Source organism: Pseudocercospora fijiensis (genome assembly GCF_000340215.1).
Source record: "Pseudocercospora fijiensis CIRAD86 unplaced genomic scaffold MYCFIscaffold_22, whole genome shotgun sequence".
Classification (NCBI taxonomy): Eukaryota; Fungi; Ascomycota; class Dothideomycetes; order Mycosphaerellales; family Mycosphaerellaceae; genus Pseudocercospora; species Pseudocercospora fijiensis.
Window position 1 is genome coordinate 286,473 of NW_006921553.1, and position 8,254 is coordinate 294,726.

Below are 8,254 nucleotides of genomic sequence, written 5' to 3' on the forward strand. Positions count from 1 at the left end.
GAGCTCGCCCTAATATACCTATCCGAGCCTATAGAGGTTAGTACGAGATTAAAAATAGGCAATCCTTCCCGACGGGCTAACTTACGAATCTCTTTAGGGCCGGAATCTTACTATCTGCCTCTAAAAAGTTATAACGATCGAAGGGGTAGAGAGAGCTATTGTCCTTCGGCTAAAAAGTAAGCTCGACTACGCCGCTATCTACTATTTCGTACTAGTACGTCTAGTTACTATTAGCTCTAGTTTTAATATCTATATATAGCGCTAATACTTATAAACTTAGTATCTAGTTTCGCGTTTATCCTTCTATTAACCGCTATTACGGTCTCGTTAGTATATATATCGTAGCGGCGGTTATCGCGGTACGCTATATCTAGTTACCGGCCTATTCTACGGTTCTCCCTTAGGCGATCGAAGATAGGGCTAGTCTCCGGCTTAACGCCGTTATTCTCGTTATAGAGCGACTTAGCGGCGAAGTTTAGCTCCTACTACTAAATAGCTATAAAATCGACGTCCTCCTAGTCTGCTATCGCGCGCGTTCTAATCGCTAATATAATAGTATCGGCGAAGGAAATCGAGGGGGAAATAGTCGTACTAGACTACGCGAAGTATATAGAAAGGCGGCAGTCGATAGAATAACGGTTAATATCCGTATCGCGCTCTAAGTTCGTATTAATAATCGCGTTAATATATTACTTCTAGATCGCGTTACGTATACAAACAAACAGGTAGCTACGTATACGCGGCCCGTACGTTACTTCGAGATATACTTAGGACTAGGGGGTTTCGAAATAAAGGTCTTTAGAATTGCGCGATACTACCCGAACGAATATCGCTCTTTAAGAGCGCCGAGTACGGGAAATTAAGCCGAAGAATACACTATCCGAGCTAGCGTATACGTACTATATCGCTAATCTAGGCCTTTAATACCGAAATTGCCCTCCTAGAATGTATAGTCTTAACCGGCGCTTAGTCTATATATTTAACTGCGATCTGCCTTCCTTTAGGCGTAGTAGGCACCGTTATAGCTTCTTTACCTTCTTCTATATTAAAATCCTCTATATCCGCCGCCTACGATACTGTCTCTAGATATACCGGACTATCGTTTAGCGAGCTAATGTCTTAGACGCTTAAAGGCGAGTTATAGGCGTCCTCGCCTAATACCTCTAATCGGCTATTACTAATACTACTAGCTCTAGTAGGATCTAGTTTTCTAAATAGCCTCTAGCTATATACGTATCTCTCTTTAATAATCGGCGACTAGAGGATAGTACTCCCGGTAGGACCCGTATAGAGCAATCTACTTAACGCCTAAGGAATCTAGTAGCTATCCTACTAGTCTCCTAACTTTAGGCGCTCTATAGGGTGCCTATAGCCTTTCCGCGTCGAGAAATTGCGAGATCGATACTATATTAGACTAGATTACGCCGGTAAACGTAGAGCTTTCTTAGGATCGGTTAAAGAGGCGCCTATCTACCGAGTACTCTCGCTCTCTCTCTCCCCTCTATACGAACTACCCTATACGAACCTACTATTCGTACTTAGTCCTCCTCCGTAATCTCGGCCGGCGAGTATCCTACTACTCTCGCAAACTATATACCCTAGATTTAATTAACTAGTTAGGGATAATTTGTCTAAACTAGATCTTAAGGGCTCGTATAGGAGTAGTATTCCGGGTAACCTTTATTTAATCTATATACTCCGCTAATACTACCTTAGGATCTAGGAATCTTCTAATCTACGGATTCTAATAATCTAACTAGCTCCGTTAAAGGAACTTCCTAGTATTAATTTCCGAATTATTACGATTCGTAAGCAAGTACTAATCGTATAGGCCCTCCTAACTAGGTTCTCTACTATCGATTCTTTACGATTCGTCCGCCCTAGATCTTAGACTTCTTTCGTAATATCGAACATCTAGCTATTCTATCTATAAATAACTTAGGACTAGTAAGTATTAGAGATAGGTAGGCTAATAGCCGCGGTCCCTCCTAACCGAGATCCCTAATATCGACTCTTTACGATTCGTATACCTTATACCGCTCTAGGATCCTAATTTCCGAGGCGTATCTTAACGCTTATATTATCGACGATCTCTACGAGAAAACAACGGCTCGCTCTTAGAATTGTCCCTATCTCCGAGAGGTAGTATATAAGGACGCCTCGATATCGTCGGTCTACTAATAGTACGTCGTAGTTATCTCGCTTTTCGGACGAAAGGCCGCGATTCTTCGAACTCTATAGTACGGTATACTCGCTTAGCTCTTCCTTACCTAAAATGTCTTCTCTATCTACTCTATCTTCTTCTAGATCTAAGCGCCCGATACTTACGCTACCGGATATAGAGAGCGCGAGGAAAGGTAAGAAGCGAGCGATATCTAGCTCTTTCGTACTGCCCGACTTTACAATTAACCTAATATCGGACGATAGTCTATCTAAGTTGCGGCGTTCGCGACGATAGCCGAAGCTAAAGCGGAGATCTAGTTCCCCGTTACTAGTTAAAATGTCTATAGGGATAAACGTCGTATAAGACGATAATCTATTCTAAACGATATTATATAGAGATAAAGAGACGAGGCATAGAGCGGGTATCTCCTAATCTTCCGCTAGGCTATCGTTTCCGTATAACCGTATTCCCGTTACTAGTCCCGCTCCTAGACTAGCAGTCGAACTACGTTAATGCAAATTCTATTAAATCGTTAAACTAGTGTCTAACTTCTAGAGGAAGAACGGACGATTCTATAGGGTCTATACTCTAGTAGTATATTAGCGCGTAGGTTAGTATTCGAGCGATAATATTCCCTAACTTTAATAGAAAGCCTAACTTTCTACCTATAGTAACTATAATTCTAATACTATATATCTATAGTTAGCGTACAACGACGTATCTACCGGACTATTACCTAGGTTACGTCGAGTAAGTCCTATCTTTAATAATACGTTAGAGGCATTAGGGACGACGCGCGACCTCCCTAGCGTATTATCGCTATATACGTAAGGTGTTTTATCTAAAACGCTATCCGATCGTTCCCTCTTTTATATATCTTCTTCTACTAAGCGTCCCTATACTCCGCCTACCTACGAGTTATATACTATCGACCCGTTACGTCTAATACTATCTTCTTTATCGTATTCGGCGTAGAGTTTACCTACCGTTATAATTCCGAGAGTTAGTCGTAGGTCCGATTCTATATCTACGTTAGTAAGCGGCGCTTCTAGTATCTATACTCTACTAAGTCCGATAGGTCGCGACTATAACTAGGACGATTAGTCTGTCTTATCTAGAGACACCGTTATATAGGACGCCGAGAGGCAAGGTCCGACGCTACCGGATATAGAGGTTCCTAATAAATACGGTCTAGACGCTTTCGATAATTACTACGATATCGGCGACCTTCTCGATCCTTCTAGACCGATAGACGTTAAATTTACGGAGCCTTCCTATAACGCTAACTCTATAAGTTTAATTAAGAATAGTAGCTCTATCGCGCCTAGAGCTCCGTCGCTAGGGCCTATCTAACCGCTACTTCTACTAAGCCTTCCTTTTACCTCTAGAGTAATACCGACGGATACTACTACTGCCCCTACTAGTAGGGCTAGAGCTAGCGGTTCTAGTCCTTAGATACGAGCTAGTTAGCCTTCTCTAGGGCGGATATCTTTTAAACGTCTAAACGATTATAATACCCTCCCTACGGCGGTCGCCGAAGCGTACTATAGCCTAGGTCGATCGTAGGCTACTAACGCTAACCTCTTATACCCGGAGAGGTCTACTCTTTCTAAGGCGTATATCTCGATACTATACGAGGTAGTAATACTTAATATTAGCGATATAGTATATACCTACTAATACTATTAAGCTAAGTATTAGATCCGTAAAGTATCAAACGTCCGAGTAGATAGTAAACCGTCTTCTTCTACGGATAAGAACGGTATAGTGTTTATAATATATTGCGGTAGTAGCGCGGTAAAAGATATGTTTCCGATCCCTAAACTACCTCTACTACTACGGCGACTGCTTACTATAGACCTATCTAAGGATATAGAAGCAAGAACGTTCTAGGAGAATATTCGAGCCTATAATTACCGCCTCGCAATAACTTTATTTATAGCTAAGCGTAATATACGGGTATTAGGATATAGTTCGTTCTAGATCTACGGGGAAGCGTATTATTTAGGCGGCGGTCTCTTCGCTCCGACGGAAGATCCCTAATACGCGTAGCTATACTTTTACGACCCCGTATATACTACTAAGAGGCGTATATAGAAATCCGGCGATCGTAGACATACTAGCCGGAACTAGAAATCTATACTATCGCCGTAGCTAGACTACGGTACTATAATCGCGTTATATAAGATAATTACGCAATATAACGCGCTATATTACAAGTTCGCCGCGGCTCGGGAAATGTTTATATCCTCCTAAGGACCTAGGCGCCTCGTTCTTAAGGCTATAGACCTTAGTTTAGTCTACGAAGGTATATAGGACGCGCGTCGATATAACAAGCCGGTTATAAACGAAGTAGCCGCCCTCTATCTAGATTACGATCCGGAAGCTATTAGCGGAATAAGGGATTTTATAGTAGTAGAGCGGTTAAGTACGGAAGAGGTATCTACTACTCTATATCGTATAAATCGCTACTATCTATACTACTTCCCTATATATTACGTCCTCCTCTAGGCGGCTAGAACTCCTAGGTTTTCGTAGGAGAACTAGTTTCGTACGCGTAGTAGGAGGCACGTTACGCTTAGGGATTATTTTAGGTATATTTTACACTATCGACTAAACTAATTTCCTACTATCTTCTACGGTCGCCGGCTTCTATAACAATTGTACGTCGACGTATATACTATAGTAGACTTAAACGACCTGCATTTCCTAGGTAACTATTAGAAAGAAGTATAGGCGGATACGTACGACTTAAAACAACCGAAATAGTATAGTACCCGCGCACTATTAGGCAATAAGAACGAATAGGATATCTAACGAGAGTTGCCTCGATAGATAGGCAAAGACCTATATTACGATATTCTTCGAACTAAGGTATAGTACGGGGAATGCGAGGGAAGCTTACGTTACGGTTTACTATAGCGGAACCGTTTAGTCGTCCCTACGAACAGAGCTCTATTATCCGATAGTATCCTATAAGCTCTACGAATAGTTCTCCCGTCCTCGTACGTCGGTAGCGATCGGTAGATTTTATAGTACTACCGAGATTCTATAGCTATCGTCGGCTACTTCGGCGTCCCTACGTACTTTATTACGTTTATAGCTAACCCTAACTAGCCGGAGATTACGCGTTATTTGTTCGACTATTAGGACGTAATAGACCGCCTAGATATTACGATAAGGGTCTTTATTTAGAAAGCTAGGGAGTTTCTATACGAGGTCTACTATAGGAACGTATTCGGTCGCTATATCGTAAGATACTAGATAGTCGAATACTAGAAGCGTAGCCTCCTCTACCTTTACCTCTTACTATAGATCGCGCCTAATTAAGCGCTAGATACTATATCTAAGATCGATAACTTTATCCGCGCTAAGCTTCCGAGCCTAGCCGAGGACCCGGATAGTAGCGTAACGAACTTAGTTAAGGAATATATATATTATAGACCTTATAGCGCGGGCTTTCTATACGTCCCGTATATATAGTTACCTCGATACTCCGAAGGGACGTATTCTAAGGGATTCCCTATAGAGTTCTCGGACGAGACGGTAGTAACTAATATCGCGTTTCCGAAATATCGTAGACGCTATAACGGGAGGATATAGAATAAGAGGAGGAATCGCGCGTTCCTCTTTAATAATCGTTATATCGTACCGTATAATCTATACCTACTAAAGCGGTTTAACGCCTATATTAACGTCGAGTAGGTCCGCTTATTACGGGCGATTAAATATATTAATAAGTACGTCTATAAGGGCGCCGACCGTACGACTACCCGCCTCGAGATTCCTAGTAACGAGATCGCTAACTACGTTAATATACGATATATTAGTCCTACGATAGCGATATACAATATCTTAGGAGGTAAGCGCTATAAAGAATAGCCCGCGGTTATTCGACTAGACGTCTACCTACCGCGCCCTAGGGGTAATATCGTATTTAACTATAACGCGATAATAGCGGACCTACGCGGCGATAGACGATAACGTACTACGCTCGTCGCGTAGTTTCGGAATAACGCGTTACTACTAGATAACGACGTGTCTTACCGGCGCTTAACGTATCTTAAGTTTCTAAAACACTATACGCTATATAATAAAGCGTAGAAGAAACGTTCTAGGCGCGTAGTATACTCGATCGCGCGTCTTAACCCGCCCCTACGTCCTAAAGGCGAGATACTATACTTAATTAAATTGCTCTATATCGTTCGGGGTACTAAATGTTTCCGCGACTTAAGGATATATAGCGGTACCGTATATAAGAGCTTTCGAGCGGCGGCGATTGTATCTAGTCTTATAAGATCGGAAGATAAATAGCTAGATACGTTCCGGGAGGCCGAGAAGATATATACCTCCCGACAATTGCGTCTTATATTCGTACTACTTATCCTAACGGATACGATATCCGGAGCCGACTCTACGCGATAGTAGAGTGTTCTATAGAGGGATATATATAAAGATCTATATATCGAACTACGGCGCGGAGGCTATATAGGAAGGTATAAGGAGATAAATACTACTACTAAAAGTTATAGTAAGTACTAGCTATATACCGAATTAGTTGCTAACGGATATAAGGTATCGGGCTATAGACTACCGAGTCCCGATCCTTCGTAGGCGAAAATACGTAGTAGTAACGACGCTATCGCTTAAGAAGAAGCGTTAGTCGATATAGGAAACGAAGACGGGAACAAACTCTACGTTTAACAAAACGCCTACCTTCTTAATAACGGTTAAAGGCGAGCCTTTACCGATATTACGAACGATATCGACTAGAATCCGTTAACGGCGCACTTTTTTATCTAAGGTCTAGGAGGCTACGGGAAGACGTTCCTATACCGTATACTCGTAGCGACCTATAGAGTACGTAGCCTTATCGTATTGTATATCGCGTCTTTAGGTATCGCTATATAGCTGCTTCCTAGTAGTCGTATAGCGTACTCCCGATTTAAACTTCCTTTAAGCAATACCGGGCGGTAGGACTATCCTATTACGTAAGACATAATAGACGCTAAGCTAATCCGAAAGACTTATCTAGTTATTTAGGACGAAGCCGCGATATAGAATAGTCGCGATATTATAGCTATATATCGACTCTTTTACAAGTTACGATTAGGTAGTAATAGCTAGGGTAACGAACTATTCTTCGTAGAAGTCCCCGTCGTATTCGGCGGCGACTAGATATAGACTCTTCTAGTACTTCCCGAGTATAAGAAGTCTTCGAAGGAAGCAGACGTAATAGCGATTATATTTAAAGCCTTCCTAATCTAGAATAAGATTAAGGTACTCTATCTCTAGCAAAATATACGGCTCGTAGATAGCAATCCGCGGAACGTCGACTTCTACCGCTAGACCCTCTATATTATATACGACGACGTGTTCGATCGATTTATTAAGCTACTAATATACGTCGGAAGAGTCTAGGACCTTAGCGAGCTTATCGATTTCGTCTTTCTAAGATAGGGTATTATTAAGGCTAAGTACGACCTAGTATTCTATCGTTCTCGAGCTATCCTTTATATAACGAACGATACCGCCTACGAGATTAACGAACGTATCGTAGACGACCTGCCGTATAGTACAATTCGCGAATATCGCTATAAGGATAAGATAGAGAAGTTGCCTAGCGATAAAGACTAGCCTCCGGAAATCTTAAGCCTTTTAAAATCTATCTAGAATACCGAGCTCTAGATTCCTTACCTACGGATCCGGATAGGTATACTAATAATAATTATACGGAATATCTATAAGACGGTAGGACTCGTAAACAGAACGCGGGTTGTCGTCGTAAAAACACTCTAGTTCGGGATTAAAGTTCGGAAACTGCTAGACGACGATAATTAGGAAGTATACTAGATACCGCGAATCTAGATACATTCGAATAAAGGCCTACCGTTTACCCTTAAGCGATATTAACTTCCGCTTCGACCTTGTTTCGCAATAACGATAAATAAATCTTAGGGTTAATCCCTAGTATATATCGGTATTAACCTTCGACGGCCCGCATTTAGCTACGGCTAACTCTTCGTAGCATTCTTACGCGTTACGGACGTATATAACCTCCGCGTACTTATTAACGGAAAGTATGCTTTT